General features: G+C 33.3%; 1 protein-coding gene and 1 long non-coding RNA gene across 2 annotated transcripts in view; one reads left to right on the forward strand and one right to left on the reverse strand.

Annotated features, from left to right (window-relative positions):
- LOC128680746 (major facilitator superfamily domain-containing protein 12-like) overlaps nt 1–15,581 on the reverse strand; it is a 99,751-nt gene that overhangs the window by 43,252 nt on the left and 40,918 nt on the right. The window lies entirely within an intron of this gene.
- On the forward strand, nt 3,480–5,217 carry LOC128680781 (uncharacterized). The gene is made up of 2 exons (XR_008405900.2): nt 3,480–3,695; nt 5,005–5,217. It is a non-coding gene; the product is annotated as an uncharacterized LOC128680781 (long non-coding RNA).

The following is a 15,581-nucleotide window of genomic DNA, read 5'->3' on the forward strand; positions in this document are numbered from 1 at the left end:
TGTGTTTAAAAATAAATAGACGGCAGATAGTGCAAGTAACAGGCAATTGTCATCTAATCTTGAGATATCACGCTATCTAAACAAGCTGGGAGTTATCAAGATTGTTGTGTATATATTATTATTAGCCGTTTATACTATTTGGACTCGATGGTAGAGATATTTAGTGAATGGGCCGTGAATGCCGTGATCGACTAGAGGGTCAAGTGAATAAAGGCAAGCGGTCAGCGATTTCGATCTTACATTATTTAGGGGTAAAGACTCTCTCGTGCTCAGTGATATACTAACTCATGTATATTTTATGAATATGTTGTTAATTTTTATTACATGTAAACAACAGAAGTACAACTATAAAATAGAAATAAAATTCCTATAAATATTTATATACACGTTGAATATTGTTTCATTGTTTAAATTTTGATCTTGTAATTCCTTTATTTATTTGATCGGAATGGAATAATTTAGAATTCAGCTATTATCAGTGTAGAAAATCGAAAGGGAAGTTGAAAGCATAGATCTTGTAAATAAGTTCCGCTACCGCTTTTATCTAATTATATGGCCATGCTGGGGCGGCATGCGCAGTCCAAGGCTAGAGTCCAGAAATCGACGCGCGCGCAGGCGGCTGCAGTAGATATATTACTTGCACAACCTACGCTGCTGCAGCCGACGTCTGACCGCCAGCCGAAATTAATTACAATCACAGCCAAAACAGAGAGTGTAATAATGATGAAATTGTATTGCCATTTGCTAAACAATAATTAGGTACTATTTTTATTGGGCAACCATAATTTATTTTTATTGGCCAAACTACTAAATAAGTTTAAGTCTGCTAAGCCGCAGATTATAAAATTATGCTATTATCATTTGAATGATTTAAAATTCATAGGAATGAAAAACATAATTTTACGGTTCAACTTTAGAAAACTAGATCTTAAAATTAGATTTTCACAACTGTAATGGGGCGTTTATGCAGATTTACTTGGAGAACGTTTTCGCTCGAGTTATGAATGAGCGTCCCAGATTTGCTCTGTAATCTTCTGGTGTGGCGGAGCGCGTGTTCAGCTCGGGCTGCGGCGACGCCCGCGACCTGCCTGCTTTCTCCATTCCTATGTAAATCCCGTCGAGCATCCGACGCCACATAATACAGACTCAATTTGCATGTCTCGCTGCCCTTTGTGGCGGCCCTAAACCGATGCCCTCCCAATGAGGATCACTAGTCGAACGAGACCTTTGAAGCGTCACATGAATAACAAGCGCGCTAATAGACAATAGTTATCGAACAAGGAGTAGATTCGGCATTCACAGTCCCTGGTATCGAGATGTGTAGGAACTGTAATGGCGACGTGAAATGAATAAATTAGTTCCGGGCGCCGTCGATACGAAACGGTTCAAACCCCGATATCTATTACATTAATTAATTAAAATTCGATACGCTTCTCCTTTTCGATTATTAAATTAATTTTATGTATGCAGTCCTTCTATTTATCAATTTAGGACAACAAGCCGGTCTTATATAGCGAAATGTTTAGAAAGTAGGCTACCCGTAATTGGATAAGCATAGTATAAGATTAGTTCAGAGTAGATAATTGCTTTATAATAATAGAAAAATAACTAAAAATGTCGACTAGATATGGTTAGAATTGGGGTTCAAAACACATAATTCATTCGCAAGTGTGGATTATACATAAGGACGACCTCGGTGGCGCAGTGGTAAAGTGCTTGCTCTGAACCGAGAGGTCCCGGGTTCGATCCCCGGTCGGGTCATGATGGAAAATGATCTTTTTCTGATTGGCCCGGGTCTTGAATGTTTATCTGAATATGTATTTGTTATAAAATATAGTATCATTGAGTTAGTATCCCATAACACAAGTCTCGAACTTACTTTGGGGCTAGCTCAAACTGTGTGATGTCCTAATATATTTATTTATTTAAGTGTATAGTAAGTTACTGTAATGAGGATTTGTCGAGAAACTCACGCTGTGCCCCGAGGTACGCAGAATCAATTACGAGTTTTTCCCTGAGGGCAGGCATCCGGCATGTTTCTTGCTCAGATTTCATTCCGTACAAAGGCATAGCTTCTCGTCATCTTCTAGCCTGCCTTAAATAAGAACATCCGTTCTATCTAAGGTCTCAATGAAGGAATGTGATCACCTTTTATAAATATAAAATAATATTTATATATACTCGACACTGGTCTATTTTTCAGAAACTGCATATGTGTTTAATTTTATTTATTACTGTTTGTGTGTCAAATAAATGAAAAAAAAAACTTGTTTAATAGTAGAAAAAATAACTATATCAGAATTATTTATTTAAGTAAAAATAAATAAATTTAATTAAGTAGTTTTTGGAATAAACATGAATTTAAAACATACCTATTTACACACATATTTACTTTACCGCAAATGCTGCATTAATTTTTGCAAAAAATTCTGGTAAAGTATACGAATTCATTATAAGTAATAATTCATAACGGCCCATTGAAATGTAAAACTGGAACATATTGTAATAAGTTATGTAAATGGTTTTAATTATATGTAGCTGGAAAGTAACTCACCTACTTTATCATGCCAAGCCTGTCGTGTTCTGCAATTACTTTTTTAAATTCATAATTGTTCGAGCAATGAAACGTAAAGAAGGAAGATTCGATAAATAAATTGGTCAAGGCTAAAGGACAATAATTTGGTATTACTACATAATGTACACAATTTTATAAATACGATAATTATTGAGGTAATTACGTTATGTAGTAACACCAAATTATTATAAAACATTCCAAATAGTTTGATTTCGGCGCTCGGCAGGGCATGCCGGAGAATTCAAATACTTCGGCCGTCCTTTTGGATGCACTATATGATATGAAAGTAATTTGTTTTCGGCTTCCGATACCACCGATTATAATCGCCTATGGAATGTTGAAACTACTTATCAATTGGATACGGAGGTATTTTTTTATCTCGTACAATAAGATTTCGTTATAATAGTAACAAGCGTTGGAGCGGAATGCCCGAGGGTATTGTAGATAGAAGCTGATAGTCAGTAATGAACTAATGAATGCTGTAGGGAAGCTAATTTATTTCCAACTATTCTGAACACATTTGTGTGATGCTGTGAAGTCGTAATGTCTTTGTGGTGTGTTAAATTATGGCTGTGACCACAAACGATGTTAGCGGGCGTTACGAAATAAAAATAACCATAATGAACAACGACAGTTCCAATGAGGTTCTCAGCATTGCGTATTTTTTTCTCGTCAAATAATAAAATATTGTAAATAAGACATTCGTGTTCTTCGACTTATTTGCTAATCAAACAGGTCACCTCGTTTCCACGTAATGTTCTCGGGGCGACGCAAATATTTGCATAGGTGTTACTATTTGTTTGAATGGCAATACTAGAATTACCTACCTGGATTGGATTCTATTTAAACTGGCTCGCCTTTTAAAAAGGTTCTATTCTATTCTCAGTGTATGTATGTATTAATCTTCTTCTTGCACACTGACTCACAACACTTAACTTCACAGTACAGACTTTAACAACACTTACTCGTTTTGGTGGTAAAATATTTGAATCATTTGTAATCATACTTGCCACTATATACTTTTAGCACTCGAAACAGTCCATATATAAAAAGTGAAATTAGAGAGCTGAACCATTATTTTGTCATCGACCTTGGACTCATAACTACGATTACTCCAACAGTATGTATTTTACATTGTATCTATGTATTTTATAGTATAATGCTAAATCGCAATACCACAGCATTCATTTGCCCGAATCAACTGTCAACAATGAAAATCAAGTCCTATAATGTACAAAACAAAATTAATACGATAATAATGATTTCATAAACGCAATGTAATACATTTCAAACACTGAATTCAATTTGGTACCGAAGCATTCACCACAATTTATATAAATCATTAGCCTTCTCGGCGGCGTTCCCACTACCATATGACGTATGTTATCTCTCTCCATGTCAGGACGCTATATATCTACATACAAAATATTCGCTCGTAAATCCCTTAATATTATCAGGAATTCGGCCCTAACTTCCATAAAGTTGAAATTGTTACGTATTACAGCGTATAAACGAAAATAGAAAACGGTTACGTGACGATATCGCCAAAATGCCCGTCGTATCGTATCCTACCTACGTTTGATTGATAGTTCTATCGATAAAGATAACGTTTTGTACGTATACTCGTTTCTCCACTTTGTTAAAACTTGAGCATAAACTTGAAAATGAAAATATAGTGTACTAGCTGCGCCCCGGCGCTTCGCTCTCGTGGGAATTACGGGATAAAAAGTATATGTTATTCCAGGTTATACTCTACCCGTATACCAAATTTCATAACAATCCGTCCAGTTTTTTTCGTGTGAAAGAGTAACAAACACACGTACATTCTCACAAATTTTTGCATTTATAATATTAGTAGTTTATTTGAATTTAAGAACAATTATTGAGTACAAAGTTAGGAACCACTGGCTCGATTTTCAATCAATAGGATCTTTCTCTATTGGTGTGGCTGCTTTGTGTTGGAACAACGAAGTAGTTAAATAGCGGAGAATACGTACTCAGATTTAACTTTTGGTTTCGAGTCGGGATTTTGCTTGGCTCTACACTACATCTGCAAAATTTGATGGGTATTCTTACCGTAGGCCAAAATCCACAAAACACAGATATAGCTTATGTGAAAATCATACAGGACAGAACACTTTATCTAAAAGCTGTGACTCGTTTATGGCATTTAACATTTTAGTGGACACTTATCTTGTATAGACTTGATAAATAATAAATAAACGCCTTTTACGTCCTTTAGTGTCCTCCAAAGGGTGCCAAAAGGTTTATACCGTAAATAGTATTTTTTATTTTGTATATTAATTACTTAAGTCAATCTCAAGTCTATTTGAATTTGAGATACAGATCTTAACATTTAAATGGATCTTTTGTGACGGTAGTCTAAGCACGTAAAAGCGTATTTCACGTTCTGTTATATCTGTTTTAAGGTATTTTATGACGGAGCATTCCCGGAAAGCTCGTCAATTCTCGAATAGCTGAAATAGCTCTCATGGAGCTGTCCCTCGGTCTGCAGCGCAGCGACTGGCACACAATGCTAACCTGAATAACTGTTAATCAAACCTCAGTCTGTATCTACTGTTACTTTAACAACGTAATTTGTTTGATATTTAACAGCAAAATAAAATATGGTTTAGGTGGTGAATATGAACATGAAAACATTTATTTCGTCAAAATTCCTAGACTATTGTGCATTATCCTAAGAATATTAAAAATACACTAAACATAATTTATTTAAAAAATCATGGTCAAAAAAGTTACATTTAGGTAGAAGATATATTTTTTAACATTTAACTTTAAAAATCTATTTCTAAGTAAGCAGAAAAATTCCTGACGGAAGAAAAGGTGATAAAATACTACTTGCAGATAAATTAAAAGAGCTAAACATTATCATTCTGTTAGAAATTACACACTATTCTAGATCCTGTATTGTCTTTCAAAATGTTATTTAACCATCTGTCTATTAAATTACGCGATGCAATGTGAAATTATCCGGAGTGCAGCTTCTGTATAAATTATACTGCGCGGCATTTCAACTGAAATAACGTTAAATTCATGAAATTTGTTAATTGCAAAACTAACATTCAACCGAAAAAAGGGTGTATAATATATTTTATATAAGGTACGTCTATTAAGATTTTCAAGATGTACGAGAACGGATGAAAGACTCGTATAATTACTTCTTTGGCTTTTGTTTTTTATAATGAATATATTATTTCCTTTCTATCAAGTCTGATACAGCTTAATAAATAACTATTTAAGAAATGTATTATTGAGTCGTATTTATCATTGATAAACTACAAGGTAGTATTATAGTAACTTACAATATTTTACATGTCAACCAATAACACGAAATAAGTAAACTATGTTATATTTATTTGTTTCAAATTCGCAACGGTTTACCTATATATTCGTGGTACATAAATATTATAAATAATGTCGTTATGATCATTCAAAGCCAATCACAAGCTGAAATCACAAATCCTTTCACTCGGATCGCTAACAATTCCCCATATCACGTTTCATAAAATGCATGATTCAATTCCCTTTAGAAATAAAATACGTTACGTGTTTATTCTACAAACATGGAATACGATTGAAATGTAATAATGTCACCAAATGTAAAGTCAGTTGGTTGCCATGAACTTTGCGCAAGGGCGGGCGGCAGGCGAGACGGCCGCGTTGCCGCCCGCCCAGTGTCGCGCGATCCGCCCTATGCTACGAGCGTGTATGACGTCACCACAGTTGTCTGAATCGTGAATATTATCGACAGTAGTTGAGTGAGTGAAGTGTTGTAAAGTTAAGCGAAATGATTGCAAATGTTTTAGTAATATCTCGTTTTGAATATTTAATAATATTTTTTTTTGTATGATATGTAGAATGAATTTGCAACTATCCCTAACTTTTTATGAATATTCTGATGAACTATGAAAATATATTTTTGTAACAAAGTTATAGGTATACGAGCTAGTTACTAGCAATGTAGTTGCTAATTAAAATTAGCAATTCAAACTAAGATCACACGTCGGTTTCGGTTAACGGTTTAACTTATAATTTATGAATAACAATAAGTATTTAAAAACATATGCGTTCAATTTAACTTAAATTAAAATTCGATATATTGTATTTTAGTAAACACGTTAACTTTCAATTTATTTCACTCGAAACTATATTAGCAACCTTCAGGGGTAAACTGTCGATCAATTTCCTCTCGGGGAAGCTCGCGATAGCTAATTACCGAACTATATGTAGCTATGTACGATACGTCAACATATCGCGCACGATACACGAGTATTATAAGGGCTAACGGTTATAATACTTTTGTTTTCCCTAATCATACTTCGTACTATATATTCATATTTGTAATGAATAGATTCGAAAAGTACTGGACCGATGGAAGAAAAAAAGAAAGAAAACATTTATTTGCCAAAAACATGAGTACAAATAGTCAAAGTGAATTAGACCTACACGTTTTACCGAATATAGATATGCAAATATAATTAAATAAAGAGGAGCATGCTATCCACTACAAATCCAAAACAAAAAAAGAATTATAATGTACTTATACTAGCCCTAAATTCTATCCGAGTCTATCATTAAATTTGGCACAGAGACAGACGAAACCTTCAGGAGTAAAATAGGCTACTTTTTTATTATAGTTATACCCGAGCGAAGCCGGGACAGACATCTAGTACTAAAATAAATTGATAAAACTGTGATCATGTGCGGGTTTGCGCTATATAGTAAATACGTCTATGATAATAACAGGGTTGATGACGAGGTCAGAAAATTCAGTTCTAATAGAGTTAAGTTCAATCTCTGAAGAAAAAGTCCTAGCCTAGCAATGTACAGTTGCGACTACTTAGTTAATAGAGTTAACCAAACTAAAGCTACAGGATATTGGTCGCATCAAAAATATTGGTCTAAATAGAAAACTTATTATGATATATCATAGACAAAGTACATGGTTTAATTAACCTACCACTCAAAAGTTTGCTAAGCTGACATTGAAAAAAAAACAATGCCAAGCATCACTCGCATGCACTTTCAACTTCACAACTTACTGTGTGTTTGTGGATTCATTCACGTAATCATATAATGTGACATACCTAAGCACATAATTAAATATTTTTAATGCCCATAAAGTTCAATAAAATCTGGATTTTTCGCTTAACGACAACGCTATCAGATTCGATAAAACTTACATATCGTCAATTTTTTAAATAAATTTCATTTGTAAACTTATTGAGTTTTATTGTTAATGAATTTACGTGATTCATTCATCTATTTCATAATATTTTTACATATTTAAATGCGCATTAAAGTGCAAGATTTGTTATTGGTTACATTATCATAAATTGTGTTAATTTTAAACCTTAGATAGCTAAAAAGCTTATTATTTGATTGTTAACATTTTTTTCTTCATTCAAGTACGAAATAAAACTGTAAATTTTACTGAATCTGATTCAGGTCTAAGTGTAACAATAACAACCATCTGGGGATAATAGAATCAACCTCGATAACCAAAAGTTTTAGTGGTCTATTAGTACCAGCTGGCCATAACCGAAGTCTACTATAAGAAAAGTTACCAACTCTTTTGTAAAACCACGGTAAGTTAACAAACTTTTTAGTACATCTAAATATTTAAATAATAATTTCTTAGAAAGAAGAAGATTTTTGTTAGAAAATTATGAGGAAATATAAAAAATCTTAGGAAGCGAAACCTCAGGGTACAGCAATTAGCTATATCATAATTATGTATCGTGTTAGTTGCTAAGAGTGCAAGAGCATGTTCACTGTAAAAAGTTAGAATGAGTCGACCAGTAAACTTTAGTATTAACTCTAACCTGCGTAGAAAAAAGCGAAGTACGCCATTTTTCATAAACGTCATCGGTGGATAAAATCAAAGTCAAAGTTGACTTGTGCAACTTACCCCTAGTGTTATTTATAATAACTGACTTTGACTGTCATCTGATGAGAGTGTTAGTACACTTGTTGAATTTACATAAAATATTCTCCCCAAATGCCGATCTATCTAATTTCTATAAAAAAGAGCCTCAAGCAGTGAGCAGGAGAGAACATTCTGAAATAGCCCTTTGCTTTTCAACATAATTCCCCCATTCATTTATGTAATAGTTTTCCCCAGTGGGGAAAGTTTCCCCAGTGGTATGGGTTTCTAACTTCTATTTGTAGGTAAATAAGATCCTGGTAATTGGCGTAAACAAATCGGTCGTCGTCACCGTCTCTCGACCGTGCTTTGGGCTGCTTGTCAAGACTCTAGAGGCGTGGGAAAGCAAATAACCACTAGTCTCGTTAACAGACTTTGTCCAACTATTCTGACCGCAAGCTACTACGATTGTCACCGATTACCTCATGCAATTATAAACCTTAATCCCCGCACAATACAGCACCAAACTTTAGTAGCCGAACGAATTAATTTCCCCAGTCTGCTTGCAGTGTATTTGTTCAGGCCTGTAAAATCTAACAGGCTTGTATCAAAGCGAGGAAAAACAGTACGAAATGTTCTCGCTACGTGTTTAGGTCGTAAGCAACTACAGACAAAGGCTTAAAATTAGGCGTGCTACTACTATAGGAGTATGTGTGTAGCTAGTTATTATCTACTATTGTCTTTTTTAACAATACTAAGGGTGTAAGTAAATCCTGAATTTCTGCAACATAAACAAACATATATCTTATCTATTAAAAAAACCAACCAACTACTAGAAACAAACTAAAAAAAAATTATATTCCATGGGCCCGATTCTCATAAGTTAGAGAAATCATATTTAAAAAGCTTTAACTTTTTTTTATCAAATATTGCTAAATGTATATAATAAAGCAAAATATTAGATGGTCGCGACAAAAGCTGCCAAAGCATTTTAAAAACGTTCAAACGGAACATAATATCTTGCCTATGCTCCCTTTGCCTTGACAATTCGAGTAAGAATTCTTCGAATGATGCCGATAATTGATAAAATGGGCATTATTCGAACTTTTGCAGTAGAATAGAAATAGAATTATTCGTCTACGAAGTGTTCGAGCGAAAAAGTTCTATTGCATGAGAATCGGGCCCCATGTCATATGTAAACTTACTAACTAATCCTGGAAGCGTGAAAAATGTTAGAAATTTGAGAAAATATATTTAAAATAATTTTACTTACTAATGCGCTAATCTTTCTGGAGTATGCAGCTAAATATATCTATATGTAATGGTGTATATACACAAAAAGAGTTCGCAAAATGGATTTGATGGGAAGGTAGATTATTATGAATATATAATTATTATTGGTATATGTAAAAATAAAAATTTTATGAACTAATACACTGCTGTTTTTGCATGACGTCCTAAATACAGTGCGTTAATATATAGCCAATATACAGTCACCAAAATTTAATGCAAATTGGCATCTATTACCACGGCATAAATATCCATGGCACTTGACTGACATACAGTCGACTGCACTGTTGATTAACTAAATATTACACGAACATAACTTATTATAAGAATGCCTTGAATAATTATATTATATAATTTCTTAAACAGCATTAAAGTATCATTCTATTTTAATGATTTCAACGCCGCCAGTCCATTTCCGTTCAGTAACAGTTTCCTTCCACGACTATAGCTGCCCCATACGTAAAGCGTATTACGAGATCTTGTACGATTACCTATGCATGAGTTTTTATTTGTAAGGACTAAAGTTACAAACCGGTTTCCCGACCACTACCCAAGAGTGCTTTTTGTTTCTTTTTAGTTCACTGACTGATCTAAACTAAGGTTGGCGCTGCAGCAGATAGCTATATTTCCAATGGTTGGATGGCCGTGACATAAACCAACATGATAATAAATAAATAAAATAAAAGCTTTGTTGATTTTATTTATAGAATGAATCAATAGTGTAAATGCTAACTGAATAGTAGTCGCAATAAGTAGATACCTTCATTTTGAAATTATTTTTATTTTACTTTTAGTAACAGATGCCCGATGTCTGCTAAGTACATTATTCGAATCCAAACTATAAACTTTATATTAGACCATGCAACGGCGACATAATTATTCGATCGCATCGCGTAGCTACTGAATACATATACCTTCAACCTAAGATGTCTACTCCTTATTCCTGGGAGAGAAAGAGACAAGAAACAGTTTTACGATGCAAACAAGCCGAAGATACCCGAGTAGCTCTAGCACCGAAGCGCCTGCGCAAGTGTCGTATACGATTCACGTATTTTTGTTCCATGACGTAAAGTCATTGATAGTTTCCTAACTTTTCCTAACCTTGTACGTACGTTTCCATGAATTTATAGTACAACATTTTGAGCTTACAAATCACAAAGTGCATAGATTATGTTTTTTTCTGGTATTACAATGTTTTTAAAATATTTTCTTAAAACGGAAATTATGTAATGAAGTCTATATTATTTATTGAATAGTTCGTTTACAAATATTAAGTATAATTAATCAAGTCTTGTTGTAGGTTATTTAAGTTCTTTGTTCGGTCCGGTCCGCGAGATTGAAAGTGGGTGACTGTCAGATTCAACTCGGTAGGAACAAAGTACCGCAACTAGTGAACGTTGCACGACAAGCGCTAACATTGAACGTGAAGGTAAGGCCAATTAACTTAATTTTATAATAGCATACATATTCAAATTAATTTGAACACAGAAAGATAACTAATATTTTTGGATACGATCTTGTTTTTTTTCAATTTGTATTGAAGAGCATATTTTTGAAAAGGTGTTGCTTGCAGAAGCCTATGTTTGAACTCGGGTTTACGTAGGCAGCCAAACTTCGCCGTCGTCGTCGAAATCGGTTCAGCGGTTTAGCTGTAAAAACGTAACAGACGGACAGACTTTCGCATTAAGTATGGATTTAAATAGTAATAATGGATATTACCTACGTTTTACACTATATAACTTAGTATAAAAGGCACTTTCAATTACTCACCTTTTGACAATAACTATTGCATATGCATTATATATCATTTAATTCATATATTTGTATATGAATTAAATTATATATAATGCATATAGAACGTCCAAGGTAAAATACAGCTTTTAATTAGTCATTGATGTGTTGCTATCGGTTTTGTATAACTGTTAATTAATCAACATACTCATATACATCTCAAAAACTCAAGTCCCCGACGAAAAACAATTACGGCGCATACTACGGTAATATATAGGATAGGTGATACCACGTGTGTCACTACGAGCAAGTACCGAAATTGTCGTATACATGTAGGCCACCAACTGAATTTAACGAGACTCAATGTCATTTCTAATATTTCGGGGAGGCCACAGAAGTGTCACAGTCAAATTGGGACTTGCGTAGGCTTCCGTACAGTAATTTTCTTTTCGATATACCAATAAACATTTAGATGTTTATGAATTTTATGAAAAATATTTTCCTACAACGTTATTTTTCGTGGAAAAAGTATTGCCCCTAGATATTGTTTTCTTTTTATGTTGCTTTACCTCGTTCTAATAGATGTTGTTTTAAGGAAATATACGCGTTATTATGTAACGTATGTAAATCAAAACGAAGAAAAGAACGAAATTAGTTTGCATGGTATGTAGGTAGTACAAAGAAAATTTGTCAAAAAAAATTAAATTCGGTTCGGAAACTCTGTCGACTCCGGCCGAGCACTCATGGCAACAAAAGGTGTGGATCTGCTGATACTTAAACGAATAAGTAACCGCTAATTAATAAACATAATAATATGAACTACGTCTTTATTGTATGATACTAATCAGCTCTCTGTGTGAAACAATATATGACCACGTTTACAAACTGACCTGATTAAACTATTTGGTAATTCATTGTAAATATTTAGTGAATTAATTTTCATTCACTGAATTTCACATTTTCCTTTTACTTTGAAATTTAATAAATCATAATAAAATATCCAAAAATTAATTTCAATAGCATGGCAAATACAGAAGATCAGTAGCCATTGTGATTGATTTAAAACAAATTATGTAGCAACCGATTGATATCAATTCGATACAATTACTGCAAATGGGTCGCTGTACAGCAAATGCTTGACCGACATTCGCACCAACTGCCACGTCGACCGTCTTGGTAGTAATGATACCAATTGTTCTAACGCCCGCCTCGCTTCCTTCCATTCAATCACATTCATCGGTCAAAGAAGTCGTATCGGAGCCATCGCTTTAACTGTGTCATTAGTGCTATAGTTAATGAACTTTATTCAGCCAATTCACGCTTCATAAAACTCACTTTTATAAATTCGCACAAATGGTTTTAAAACGATGATTGAAACGAATTATAATTTTGATTCTATTACCAAGCATTCATTAGAAATGGTAACTTTTTTATATAAGATAGAATACGTTTTAATATTGAAAGACCACAGAAAATGGTTATACCTTACATAACAATATCGACCAGATACCTAACTACTTTATACAAATATGTACCTTGTAATTTAACATAATAGGAAAGTTTTTCATTATAATTTCACGAATTTACATAAATTGATATAAGTACATGATTAAATATTTTATTAAAACTGATGAACATTTATACATTGGGTGGTCAGCAGGAAGATTGAACATACCTCGTATCACAAATTGATAAAAAATTTGGTAGTAATAAAATGATGACAATAACGAATGTAAAGCACATTACTGATGGTAGTCATTTGGCATGGCACGAATCTGTCGTAAGAACAACATTCCGGGTATGGTAGATGAATTGAAAGAGATAGCGTCACAATCAGAAGAGAAAGCGGGGAACAATTATAGGAGTAATGGCCAGTAGCCAAAGAGCATAGTGCGCGAGAACATGTAAACAAGGAAGAAAATAACGGATTTCCGATGATGACGTATCGTTGTCGGAGTCAAAATGCTGCATTCGCGTGATGATATTATTAATGAAAATACTGGTCATTCGCTTGTGATCCATAAATAAATAATAAATATATTAGGACAAATCACACAGATTGAATCAAATCAAATCAAAAATATTTATTTGTAAATACAGGTATAAAAGTGTTGTTAATAAACATAGAAAGTGCTCTGTATTCTGCCTAGTGGCGTACAAAATATAAAAGACAACATTATTTAAAATAATCAAGTTAAATGTAATGTACTCAGAAACTTAGAGCTTGTCCTCCAAGAAATCCTCTAGTTTGTAATAACATTTCTCAACAAGTAGCTTATGAAGGTCTTTCTTAAATATTTTTAAACTTGCTGATTTTAAAGAGTTAGGTAAGTTATTGTATATTTCAGGTGCTCTTCTAAATACGCTTTTATGCATCAAAGCTGTATTACAGACAGCTAACGCTATTTTGGTTGAATTATTACGAGCCCGCGTATAAAACGAGAATTTATCTTTGTGTGTATGCACAAAAACAGCACACTCAAATATATACATGCAGGGTAATGTTAATAACTAAAATTTTTTAAAAAATGGCACGCACGTGTCTGTTTGTTGGAGTTGGAAAATAGATCGGATGCAACGTTTTTGAGCCTTGAAAATAAATTCTTTTTCAGTGGCATTACCCCAGAACATAACACCATATCGTAATGTTGAATTGACGTAGGCGTGATAAGCCGTAAGAACAGTATTAAGATTAACTATTTTTTGAAGTCTAAAGAGAGCATAAGAGAATTGTCTCAAACGTTTGCACAGATAATCGATTTGTGATTTCCAATTTAATTTATTGTCAATATACAGTCCTAGGAATTTGGTAACTTCAATTTCAGAGATATTTTGATTAAGGAATGGAATGTCAATTTTTTTATTATTCTTGAACTAGCCCCAAAGTAAGTTCGAGACTTGTGTTATGGGATACTAACTCAACGATGCTATATTTTATAACAAATACATATATAGATAAACATCCAAGACCCGGGTCAATCAGAAAAAGATCATTTTCCATCATGACCCGACCGGGGTTCGAACCCGGGACCTCTCGGTTCAGAGGCAAGCAATTTACCACTGCGCCACCGAAGTCGTCCATGGAAAATCCATGTCTATTTTTCACGTTAGTTTTAACCAAATTATTAATATGGTGATTTTATTATTATACCAATAATCAAATGCGAATTTTGACACCAAATGTTAGTTAAAGTTAGGCTTGATAGAGATCAATGCTGCTAGAAATAGTTAAGTATACGCTATGATTTCATAACCGGCTGTGATCACTTTTATTGGAGTAGTCTCTTGGAGTAGATTTATTTTTCTTGTTGCTAAGAGAAGACTAGAATCATACATGAATAGGTTTTTCAGTAGCATTAGCAATGAACTCACATATAAGAAAATTAGATAAAGTATTCTTTCTTTTATATCTTTTTGTTTTTTTTTTTTTTTTATCTTTATTTAGGCAACAAACAGTCGTTTACAAAAATAGAAATTTACATAAACTATGAGTACAATTTAAAGACCTATAGTGCCCTAAAGTGCTATATTTATATAATAAAAAGGGTTAATTACATGGCAGGAATTTGTAAATAAAATTAACTTAGCGTAGCTTTCCGCTGTTGCTGGGAACATAACAGTGTTAGGTTAATTAGGTTTGTTATATAATTATAAGTTTGTTATAAAATTATATTACTATCAGTTATTATGAACTAGATTGAAAAATGAGTTTTAATCGTTTTAGAGTAGTATTTAATAGATCTATATTTCTATATTCTTTATTATATATGGTGGTGGAACGATGTATAAATGAGTTACGAGTATAGTTTTTGTGTAAATGTGGAGGAGAGAAAAGTGGAATTTTACGTGAGGGACGTACAGGTAAACGCCTAGGAGTAACAAAGGAAATTTTACTCAGAAGTTTTGAAGAATCAATTAAATTATTAAGAATTTTATATAGAAACACCAAATCAAACATTTTTCGCCTGTCATTTAAGGAAAGAAACTTATGATGAAGCAAGGCCTTATTATATGATTCAAATTGTGTACACTCACGAAAATTTAAAGATTTTATAAACTTTTTTTGTACTCTTTCGATTCTATCTATGTGTACTTTAT

Source organism: Plodia interpunctella, chromosome 2 (genome assembly GCF_027563975.2).
Source record: "Plodia interpunctella isolate USDA-ARS_2022_Savannah chromosome 2, ilPloInte3.2, whole genome shotgun sequence".
NCBI classification, from domain to species: domain Eukaryota; kingdom Metazoa; phylum Arthropoda; class Insecta; order Lepidoptera; family Pyralidae; genus Plodia; species Plodia interpunctella.